Source organism: Ambystoma mexicanum, chromosome 7q, assembly GCF_040938575.1.
Source record: "Ambystoma mexicanum isolate Mex_15411 chromosome 7q, UKY_AmexF1_1, whole genome shotgun sequence".
Taxonomy (NCBI): domain Eukaryota; kingdom Metazoa; phylum Chordata; class Amphibia; order Caudata; family Ambystomatidae; genus Ambystoma; species Ambystoma mexicanum.
Window position 1 is genome coordinate 354,830,013 of NC_090941.1, and position 12,777 is coordinate 354,842,789.

Genomic DNA, 12,777 nt, shown 5'->3' on the forward strand with positions numbered 1-12,777 from the left:
GGTCAAGAACTCTCATTCTGCCCAAAGTCTACCGAAGTTGTGAACCACCCTAAAGGCATACTGACTGTCAGTATATATGTTTACGATAAGCCCTTCGGAAAGTTCACAAGCTTGGGTCAATGCTATAATCTCTGCGGCCTGCGCAGAGTTATGCGTGATTCTTTTGGTCTCCACGACCGTGCTCAATGTGGTGATTGCATAAGCAGCTGTGGATGTACCATACGGAAGTTTGAAACAGGAGCCATCACAAAACAGCTTCCCTTGTGGATTGTTCAAAGGAATGTCTCTTAGATCGATTCTGCCTCTGGTCTCCTGTTCTGTAGTGCAAAAGCAGTCATGTGACTTTTCATCACTGCAAGCAGTACCTTGTGGGAAAGGTAAAAGTTCAGCCGGATTAAGGACACAATGCCTCTTTATTTGGATGTGCGGTGCAAACAAGATCAATTAATATCTCGTTAATCGTGCGTAGGTGAGGTGTTGCGTTTATGTTCTGTTTAATAGAACATCTACAGAGTGAGGTACCATCAAGGTTAAAGCATGGCCTAGGACCATTCCCTCGCTCTGTTTTACGGACGCAGCAGCAGCAGTGACAGCTATCAAACATCTTGGCAAAGTGCATGCTACAGGATCAAGGGCGGAAGAAAAGTAGCCACACAGCCTATTCTTCCCTCCGTGTTCCTGTGTTAATACAGCCAAAGCACATCCATCACATTCATGCACATACAACGCACAGGCCTTTTCATAGTTTGGTGTGCCCAAAACTGGTGCCGAGCAAAATGCAGTCTTGAGCATATCAAATGATTGCTGGTGTTCCAAGTTCCACAGCAATGGCGAAGAAATGCCCTTCTTCGTCAGAGCCAACATTGGTTTAATCACTAAGGAGAAGTTCGGGATCCACTGTCTACAGAAAGAAGCCATTCCTATCAATGCTCTAACTTCCTTCTGTGTATTTGGGACAGACATGCTAGAAATGATTTGTATCCGTTCTGGTGTCAACCTTCTTCCCTCCTTTGACAGGAGATAGCCTAAATAGGGGACCTCCTGTCTACAATATTGAAATTTTTTAAGCAAAGCTTTGTGTCCATGTTGTGCTAGATGGATAAGCAACAACACAGTGCCCTCCTTACAGGCACTTTCTGAGTCTCTTGATCATCTTCATACTGGAGCAGTGTACAAGTAGTGGGCAACTCGAGTATGTCGAGCTGCTCCTTCAAAGCCCTACTGTAGATGCTAGGACTTTCCGTGTAACCTTGCGGTGCACGGGATAAGGTAAACGAGCGTCCCCCTAAGGTGAACACGAACAAGTACCTACTGTCCTTATGTATATGGATACTAAAGAAGCCGTTCTTTAGATCCACAACACTGAAGTGAGTAGCTGCAGCCGAAATCATGGTTAATATTGTCGTTACATCAGACACAATGGGAAATTGTGGAGCAACAATCTTATTCATAGCACGTAAATCAATAATGAAACAAAAGGGAATCGCATTCTTGCCTTTTTTGTACACGGGCAAAATCGTACTATTGCACAAACTACCTGCAATTTCCTAGATCACCCCTCGATGCACAAAATCAGAGACTATGCATTTCAAAGCTTGCTCACCATCGACTGAAATCTTATATTGGGGAATACGTGGCAACTTCACTCCATGTTTCAAAATAATCTTAACAGGCTCAATTTTAAAAACACTGACATCATTGTTGTCAATTGCCCGCAAACACTCCGGAACATCACTAAATTCCGGCGGCAAAGGTCTGGTTAAGAATTGAGAGATGGAAAGATGTTGTTGTGAATTCGTCAAACGCACTCCATCAGAAGAACAATTAATTAGATTTAATTCCTTCAACAGATTCAACCCCAACAAATTCTCTCCACAATTTGTGGTCAAGAGGAATGGACAGAGGTCCGTAAATGGACCCAAAGAAATAGGTACCAGTGAAGAAACCGGACAGACAACTGGTGTGCCAGAAAACCCTACAGAATCATTGGTTTGCCCTGACAGTGGAATGTTTGGAACCCGTGACTGGTCAATGGAACACTTCTTTGCCCCTGTATCTATCAAAAATAGATGTTTCCTATTTCCCACTATTATCTCAACGTAGGGACCTTTCTGATTAACGGGATAAGGCGTCGGTTCCAAACCCTGCTTCGGGCAATCCTAGCGAAACAGAATGTCGTCGAAAGGAAGTTCTTCAGTGAGGTAAGCGGCAGAAGGATGATCAAAAATGTTCCTGTTATTCACACTTGGTGTCTGATTGTCCTGTGAAAAAGGTTGCTGTGAATCCTGTGAAAACTGACTTCTACCAGGACCCCCTGCACCTGGGCGGCCTCTGGATTGTCTACCCATATTTCCGAATGCGTTATTCGACCTCTGCTGGAGGATCGGGCATTGTGCACGCCAATGACCCTCTTGTCTGCAATAAGCACACTGGTTTATGTTTACAGGACCCAACGGCACATTTCCCTGTGGAACGTACTGACCCCTAAATTGCGAATTACCCCCTCTAGGCCCTCTAACAATTTGCTGCAATAATACTTTTGTCTTTAAGTCACCTTTTCTCTTTTCAACTCTTTCCTTTTCGTTATTGACACAATTCTCTTAGTACTGAGCCATATGCAGTACTTCTGACCGAGACTTCGCTTACCAAGCGCTCTCTGAGGACATAATTTGCGACTGGATGTCAGGCAGCAATCCACGCACAAATTTTGCCACAAATAGTAGTTTCCCAGACTCTGTGCTTAAATCTTGCCCACTGTAATCTGAAAATACTTGTTCGAACCGATTAAAGAACTCGGTAGCACCCTCAGACTTCCCTTGGACACAGGCAGTAAGCTTGTCCCAAATAATCCTTCTTTCAGGAATTATAGTTTTCAATTTCTTAACTATTCTATCAGGCAAAGTTAGTATTACCTGTGGTGGCCTCTCACCAGCTGGCCTTTCGCTATCGAGTCTAGCCATATTATCCCATGAATCTCTTAACCCTGGTACATCATCTACAGTCCTAATCTGCTTCCACAAGTCAACAGGCAAGAGTACGGGAAATAACAATTCAATATCACTTAAGTTAAATACTGACAATTACAAGACAGACTCTATTTCTATTTCTTTTTCTGTCTGATTCTTCCCAATATCGGTAATAGATAGTTTAATGGTGTTCACTTCCTGTCTCGAGAACGGGACGTGAACAAACTGCAACACATAATGTGCAGGAATATCTTGAGCAACTGCACCTGTTGCAGGAACAGAGGGAATCTCAACTTTTGGGACAAATGTCGGAGGAACCTCTCTCATAGTCAACTGAGACGTATGCAACTCCGAACGCTTACTAAGCAACAGAGCTAGATCGAGCACTAAAGCAGCCAAAAAAGTGTCAAATGAAAAAATCCCTCTTATAAATACTCAATACCTCTGCAGGGCAACAAATATTTCTCTTTACACATTCATCCTGTAGGTACTCTACCATTACCTGTATCACTTTCCTATGCATTTCTGGCATATACTGACTATACATGTCATATACTTCAACGGGAGTTATCGACATGTCTGAGATCCACCTAATCGCATCTTTTATCCAAATTCGTGTTTCCTCATTTATCGACTTACGACAAGGAAAGAACCGTTTCTGTACAAATATAGCGTCCAAACTATCACCATCTATATCTTCATTCCTTAACCTTTCCAGCTCCCTTCTATACACAAAAACCCTCTTGACATGCTCTTGTACTTTCTCCGCAGTGTCTCTAGAGAATGCTAAAGTATTCAGATCCCTTAACCCTTGTGGGAGATCTATATCATTTAGCCTGTTCCACATTACACATAAATGAATTCCTAATACTTCAATAAAAACGTTTTTCTCAGGAAAATTGTCCAAATTATAGAGTGTGGCAAGAACATCGGCTTGTTCACCACTCACCATGCAATGCTTAGCCCATGCAGTCAATTCATGCTTTGACTCTGAAGATAAAGTATTACGAGTTACAACCCTCGATCCCTGTCAGGAATCAGGGTTGGCACAGGCGTGGAGTGCTAAAATACGCCTATTGAGACATTATGTGCTGGAAGGACAAGGAAACTTCAGTTCCCAGCATCCTTTGTGTTATTTTGTAGTTTGGCCCGTGCGCGCCTTGCCAGCTGTACTGCATCAAGAATCAAGGCAGCTTAAAGGCAGGCAACGGTGGTGGGCAGGTGTGGCTTATTGTTGATTTGGAGCAGGAGTCAGGCTGCCACGTTCGGCAACAGGAGGAAGGCGTTCGCGTGACGGCAGAGACAACGCTTGCTGTTCTTCGTCTGGGAAGTCCCTCGGGGCTCCCCAGACTCAAGATAAGTACTCGTAAGGGCAATATATTTCCTGAACTGTTTGGAATGATTTACCGCTGTTTCACTATTTGTCTGGGAAGTCCCACAGGCTCCCCAGACCTGAGATAAGTAACGCCCTAATCACTTTGAATTCAATCAGTGTGAAAAACGAAAGTGTGTTTGTTACTCGTATAATTCAGGAACTTTGACAATCTTATGTTGGTTAATGCAGGAAGTACTGCATATGGACAACAAAATTTCACTAGTGCCAGGAACTAAAGGAAATGCATTTATGTTCTATGTTGCTAACGCTGCCCGAAGGGCCATGTGTATTGTCTAATCATTTTGGGAAGCTTTCCCTTATGTGTAGTCATATTGCTTGCTTATGTGTTGTATGAGAATGATATTTCAGAGCAGGATACAGTACACGTATTAAGGTGTGCTATTCAGGAATCAGGTATATGTTAATAGTGCAGGTGATTTTTCTGTTCATTCTATGTGAGTTAGAGTAGGGTTTGTTCCTGGTGTTTCCCCAGTCCCATCCACCTTAGGAGTTCCTTACCCTCTTTCCGGTGTTCCTAATTTCCCCTCCCTATCCACAACCTCTCCCTAACCCCTCTTCCCCTCATTGGCTGCCACGTGGCGACCTGTTTCCTAACTCAGGCGCCTGTGCCAACCACGGTGGGAGGATCGAGTTCATTCGGCTTCCGTGGTTCGGGGGAGAGTGTCGATCTCTCTTCCTTCCAGTTAGTGTGATTGTGACAATCCCGCTCCCCGATCTACTACAAGCAGTGTAGAACCACTTGGAAGAGTGAGAATAGGCAAGTTTTGTACACTTGGAAACAGAGGTACTATCACTGGCAGAGCAGGCAAAGGTGGAGGAGCAGGTGGAGGAGCAACGACAAGAGGAGGAACAACAGCCGGAGGAAGAGGAACATTAAGAGGAGCAATAGGAGGAGCAGGAGGAGCTACGGGAGGAGGAATAACAACAGGAACTGGCAAAACAGCAGGACGAGGAGCATACGGAGGTGGCGAAGTGGCACCAGGCCTTTGTTCATTTAAAAGTTTGTCAATAAGCTCATCGGATACATGAAAATCTTTAGCAGGGTACATTTTCTGGATACCAAGTGAAAAAGCCCTATCCATATTCCTAACTGACTCAGACTGTTTATTCTGGTCATATAACAACGCTTTTTCAGCGTTCATAATATGTCGGCACGCATGCCTTTCTCTACTCTTAAGCTGTTGCATAGCTTCTTTCTTCCAATTCTGTAATACATCGAATGCTGCAGATCTAGACTTTTTCTTCAATAATATGGATTCTAAGTATTCAATACGAGGAATTTCAAAACTATCATTGATTGGCCACTGAAGTTCGGAAGCATGTCTAGTTTGTCTTTGCCAAATATCATTAAATACTATACTACCAATGCTGTGCTTACAGTACATAGTACCCGCTGGCGACCGCTCCATTGGTGCCAGTCGGCCAAATTCCAAAGATTGTCTATCACTGCAGAATAATGCCCTGAAGCGGGCAGACAATTTCCCAGGCATATCAGAATACTGGTGTTACCTGGTCAGTAATTGCATTTGTAAGTGTAATGCGCCAAAACAAATTATCAGGGTACTTAAGAATCGGGTCACGACTCACCTGATCAAATCCTAAGGAGGTCTGATCAGATTACAAGGATTCTAACTAAGGTCCCACGTGGTTGGTGATTTCGGCAAATCTGCCCGCCTCGATATATGGACGCTCGTCAAGATGCCGCCTCGGACCGCATGCTCACCATCCAGGGATCTGGTCGTGCAGCACTGCTGAGGTGTCGCTTCTCATCCAAGAAAGGGGCCCCCTTTTACACTGTCCGATCCCGGTCCGATATCCACGTCAACCTTCAACGATCTGGCATCAATCTTGAGGGTCCCTATTCGGGCACCATCTGTAAAAGCAAAAGGAAATATCGAGGCTGAGTACACCAAAAGAAAATACACCAAACATGGGATTATAAAGATTCACAGATCTTTATTCAAATAACTGTACAGTTTACAAAGAAACAAAGTATCAGATAGCTATCTGGCCCTCAGTACATCACAGCAAATACCAGCCCTTTCGTTGTGAGAAGTGAGAGGTACTGGACGTTTAAGCATTTACTCTTTTTATACAGTTTTGACCATAATGTCCAGCCCTCCTACAGGTTAATGATTCTCGGTCTAGGGTTCGTGCCAAGTTCACTTCTAGTTTGTCCAACTATATGCATATGGATTATTTCCAGTTTGTACATCAACAAGTCACAATGGCAACAGTGTATCTTCAGATTTAACTTTTTTAAAAAACAAAATCTTTATTTGTTTTTAGTCAAAACAGACCTTTACAAATAATACATAATTAAATTCAATTCATAAAACAGTTGCAATTATTGAGATTAAGAAGAAAAAAAAGAAAACAAGCTTAAAATAAAAAGGCATGACATAAATAACTTGTTATGTAGAATTAACAAGAATCGTTTCACCACAAATAAAAATTTCCATAACTACATAACTCTTTTGATTTCATTCTCGATAATTTTTACCAATTTTGTTGTTTTGATTAATGAAGTATTGGTGGAGCCCCACATACATTTTGTCCAAATCCATTCTATAGCTGTGATTGCCTTTGCTTGTGTGAAGGAATTCATCATTTTACAGCGAGCAGTCTCAAAATAAATGCAATAAATGAAAAGATGTTTTAAAGTCTCTGGCTCATATTTACAAAATTGACATAATATATCATTATTATCCATATACTGTTTAAGCCAAGATTTAGTTCTGACTTGTGTGTGAACAAGATCAAGTCGAAATAACATGAAAGTTCCACGAATCGTGAAACAAGGGCACAATATTAAATATGGCATGCAGGGTAATTGATGATGAACAAATTTAATATATTCTGTGAATGAAGTATATCTTTCTATCTGTGAACACGTATCAGCCCAATCACATTGCAATATTTTTTCATAATCTTAACTTGGTAAACCTCCAGGTCTTCAACAGGGAGGTTAATTTTTTTCAACATCAACAACATTTGTTCTTTGAATTACATTATAGTACGTATATTGTTATTTGTGAGCATCCGATTTAGTTCTATGTATAGTACGTTTTTGGGGGGAAACATTTTTGCAAAATTTAATAACAAACGCCAGTTGTATCTGGCGGAAAGGGAATTGAGCCCACGTTCGTGTCTAATAATGGAATTTGGCATTGATGGGGGTAAACCTAAGGTATATTTCTGAATTTATCCTTGTAGTTGATCCAAAAATGGACCCAAGTCATATAGAAAGAGCTCAACTCCATACAACAGAATGGCCTCCACTTTTTTCAAATAAAATTCGAGGAGAGGAATTAATGAGAAATTGCAAATTTTATGTAGTAGGATCTTCATTTGACATTTTAAAGGTAAGGCTTTGGCTATTAACAATTCTTTCATTCTTTTAAACGACGTGTTCTTCGTTAAGATGAGTCCCAGGTAAGGTAAATTAGTAGAAATTGAAATAGGAGAGGTGTCAATTTTCCAAACAAATTGAGGTACCTTTTTTTATTGCAAAAAAATGATGATGTTCGATTTTTGTGGGTTGATAGATAAATTATTATTCTTGCAATAATGCATGAAGCTTTTTAGTTTGGTTTGAAGACCAGCCTGCGTACAGTTGAAAAGCAGAATATCATCTGCGTATGCTAGCCATCACAAAGAAAAGGCTCCAATTTGAATTGCAAAAGATTTATCTATGCTCCAAATTTCCTCCAAATCCGCTAGATAAAGATTGAAGAGAATGGCTGCAAGGTTGCAGCCTTGTTTTACTCCTGTAAAACTTGGAATACCTTGTGTTAAAGAACCTTCTCTGTCAATTCTAACTTTAAAATTTGTTTGGAAGTGCAGTATTTCTAAGAGTGTGATGAGATAATGAGGAAAATTTGCTTTATGTAATTTCTCCCATAATTTTCCTCTTATCACACAATCGAATGCCGCTTTTAAGTCTAAAGAAGCTACAAAAATAGGGCTGTTGGCCGGGCAGGTAGCATGTGCTATGATGTGAGCCAAAAGACACGCATTAAGGGGATTACCCATCCCTTTACGAAAACCAACTTGTGACGGACAAAGAGTGTTGTTAATGCGTGCAAAACTTTCTAATTCCTGTAAAATCAAAGAAGCAAAAATTTTGGCTGCCACATCAATAATCGCAACTGGTCTAAAATGATTAGGATCGGCAATTTAACCTTTTTTATGAAGGTGGATGATAATAGAAGTAAGCCAAGATCTAGGGATTTGTTTGGAGCGAAATATCTCTTGAAACGTGGTCAAAAGGTAGAGGACCAAAATAATGGATCATCCTTTATTAAGCATGAGGGAAGCCCACCAGGACCGGCACATTTAGAACCCTTTAGTTTCTGAATTGCAGCAAGTATGTCTATTTTGTCCCACGGGCAGAATTAGGAGTTAGGTGACATTCAGGAGGTTGTTCAAAAGAAGTGAACTCTACGGGGAGTGCATATTTGGACCGAAAAAAAGAAGACCAAGTTGCACTATCAATACATTAATCAAATTCACGTGTAGGTACTTTCTCTATGGATCTTATAGTTTTCCAGATCTCTTTAGTTTTCCGGTTACATATTAGGTTGACAATTTTTTGGTTTTGCTGTATGTTATGTAATATACGGGACTCCTTGAGTAGCATTTTATAGTTAGCTATGATTGTTTTTTTTACAGGATATATTCATGATTATACAAATTCACCCTTTACTTCCTTGCCATACGGAGTTCAGCATTTTTTTCTTTTTTAAGGAATCCTCCATGTTACTGAGTGTTATACCCTCATATTTATCACAATCCTGCTCAACCACCAAAATGGACATATCAAACAAGTGAGATGCAATCATATTATAATTCCACTTTAGTATTGTTGTAACGTCAACAGGATTATTCCCTTTCCATGTCCAGAAATCTCTGTTTACTAACACAGTAAATTTCCTGCATATAGCTGAAGACCGGTTAATAGAGCAGCTTGGTCTGTTTCACTGAATAAGCGACAGTTGAGGTAATGAGGGAGGTCTTATAAAAAAGGTTTGGAATGGAGGATGTTATCATTAAATGATCCCCCAAGGTAGTCGTAATACTGTTGGCACTAGAGTGTCTGCCAGAAAGCTGTTTAGTGGAGAACATATGATCGATCCAGGATTGTGCAGTGCCCCTTTTCCAAGTGAACTTCTTGCGATTATCTGCAGAAACTATTAAAACAATGTTCCAGGCTTTATAGAATTTACAAACAGAGATATACATCTTTTACACATTTATTCTAACAGAATTGGCTACTATATTATTTCCTTTACAAGTACCCTATGTGTTTGTGTTTTTTTCTGTGACTCTGTTTTAACTTGCTATACAAGCTTGATATTTATTCCTTGTTGTTTTACATATTGGATGTTAAGTTTTGTACTATGGACCACTTTTATGTTTTAATCAGTATGCTTCATTATTAAAATTTGATGTGCACTTTTTATCCTGACTGGTCCCCCATTTGAATTACTTTGAGTATTTATGTTCTGTATCTCTAGCATCTGCACTATAGCTTTGTCTTTTTATATACTGATTATTATCCTCCCGGATATAGACAGAGCATACATTACTAACTCCTTTTAGCCAGTAGTATACTGGGTTTCCTCTCCTTATAAGTAGTTTATAGAATTTACTCCAAACATTCCCCTTCTGTAAGGAGGACTGAAAATATAACAAGTTAGAACCCGTGCAAGTGGGGGTAGTTCCAAATGTTGAATTGAAATCACCTCCAATGAGGATTTCAGCATCTGGGGCTTTATTAATGGCCTCATTAAGAAATTCACCAAACAATTCACAAGCAGTTTCAATAAGGAATTGACAGGGGGGAATTGACAGGGGTTCCAATAGAACGAAATCAGGAGAAGATGTTCCTTCAAATTCACATTAAAAGTAATATCGCATATAATACAAAGATCGCATTTGTAAACATTATTGATGGTAAATTTTAGCCTTGTATCAATCAGGATCGTCAACCCCCCTGTGGGCCACCCTTCTGAACCTTTGTTTGCATGGTGTGCGTTCAAGGCGTTTGTGAGGGCAGAGAGTTGTTCCATCATATTTTTGTTAGAATCATTTTGGCCCTCAGTGGAAACGCTGGAGTCACCACTTACTTTCAGAGGTGGGGTTTGAAATTCCAAAAAGTCCATCGCTGTTTTTATTTCAGGGAATCCAATCATTTCAAGACCCAACAATAGAAGATCGCTCTGGTGCTCCCAGATCAGTTTCGCGATTATAGGCAATAGCATTCTGGACAGCATTCTATTGTTGTTCTCATTGGGTAGTCTGATCCATTTGATGTCATTTGTCACCAAGCTTCTAAGTGATGGAATCTTATAAAGCAAATTCATTAGGAAGGATCGGTTGATACGAACCGTGCCATTGATCTTAACATTACGTTTCCATCCAATAATGTTTTGCATTTCGCAAGGTATATTCTGAAACTGATGACAAGTGTGAATAAGGACAGATTCCGTGGGCGTCTCTAATTGATTTTCTTCAGCACCTAGATCATTTCTTACTTCTGAAGCACTGCCACACAAGTGCTGTTGAGTTTTCATTGAAGTAGCAGTTCCAAGCACTTTCTCGGAGGGTCCAACCTCTTCACAGCAGGCAGAGGATGTCGGACTAGACAAGTTTTGGCCATGTTCATTCCTAGATTGATTATGGTCTTTCAGCTGACCTTGATTGATATGGATGTCCAGACGGCCTTCACCATCTTTGGGAATTGATTCCAAAAGTGTGGCTACCTTTCCTATCACTTCCTTAGCTGTTTCAGACTTTAGCCTTTTTTCTTCATGTAAACAGGGAATCGGCAACTCTCGTAGACATTCTTCTTTACATATGATTTTCTCATTTCGTTTGAATCCATCAGTTTTCTTCGTGGAAATATCCGTAAAGAATGAAGTTAAGGAGGGTTGTATCCTTCTTTCGCTAGACATGTTTGATTCTATTTCTGTGTGAGGTTTTACTGCTTTCTCAACACACTCGCTACTCATGGTGCTCACTTTCAAGTTTTGTTTTTTACTTGTGGTAAGCGCCTGTTTTAATACAAGTTCTTGTGTCGTTGGTGAGTTCATTTGCAATGCAGCTTTGCTCTCCTCGTTTAGCTCATTTAAATTTAGGTTTTGATCGGGGGGAGCCACGAGTAATACTTCTTTACTAGAATTGGATTGTATTGTCTTATTAGTCGCTAATTCAGCGGGTAATTCTCACATTTTTTTTTTCACCATTCACAGAGATTCCTTTATTTTTGTGTCTTCTTTTTAACGCTTTGAGATGATTTTTCTTGGCTCTCCTTGAAAGGAAATAATAGTTTTCCTTTACGATTGGACAATCATGTTGCAATTCATTAATTTTGTCTTTTTTCGATTATCTTTATTAATGCCGAAGGACTATCCAGAGTAGTATTGGTCTCGCTTATCTGCGCGCTGGGTACTTCCTCTACTGTGGATAATCAATGATTTTATCTTTAGCATTCATTTGAACCAAAATTGTTTCAACTTGTAGTAATGTGTCATGCTGCAATTTTGCAATTTCCAAATAATCCATTTTTGCACCATCTGGAAGGATTGACTTGTCTACTCCCAACTTCTCTTTTCATTGAATTATTTGTGCAAAAGACACTGGAATTCCATGGGAAAGAAACGGCTCATCCATAGTTTGCGAGCCAACTTCTTTTTTTTCAGTTTCAACCTTAGCGTGAAGCAACTCTTTTTTTAGTATTGTCGCAGCTCTAACATGGCACTTAGTATGGTAAACGTGACAAGCCTCTTGCGCCAGGATGTATCCTTCTATTTTTGCTAATTGTGTGGACCTTGTTGTAAGGTCTTTTTTTATCTCTTGCAAAAGAAGATGGAAATATTCATGCCCACTGTCCAATAGGTTTAGAATTCTTGTAAATATAGGGTGGTCGTTGATCTTCTGCTCAAGCATTTCATTTTATGGAATTTCCTGCGATAAGGGCAAATCAGGCAAGTTCGAGAAATTAAAAACTGGAACAGACGTGTTTAGGTTTCTCTGTTCGGAAGAAGGATTCTGTGTATTTGTGTTGTAAACATAGTTCATTGTAGGGGAGCTAGTCGCAGGCGTTTGTATGCAATTGTCCTCTTTGTTTTCCATGACAGTACTCGGGGGATTTCAATCTTTGACACTTGATCTATGGAAGTGTACATGTTCCATTCGCATTCCCTGGGTCGAGACCGGAGTAGAAGGCCCAAGAGATAACCTGATTCTTTTGTCTAAGTCAGACATAATTACTGGCGCAAGTATAGAAATATCCAAAATAGGAAGGTATTTTTTTCATGTATATCAACAATAAGTTTTTGAACGTTGAGTGTTTGCTCATCAACGGCAAATGGATCTTTCGTGATGTCCTCATTAGCTGGTTTTAGAGAA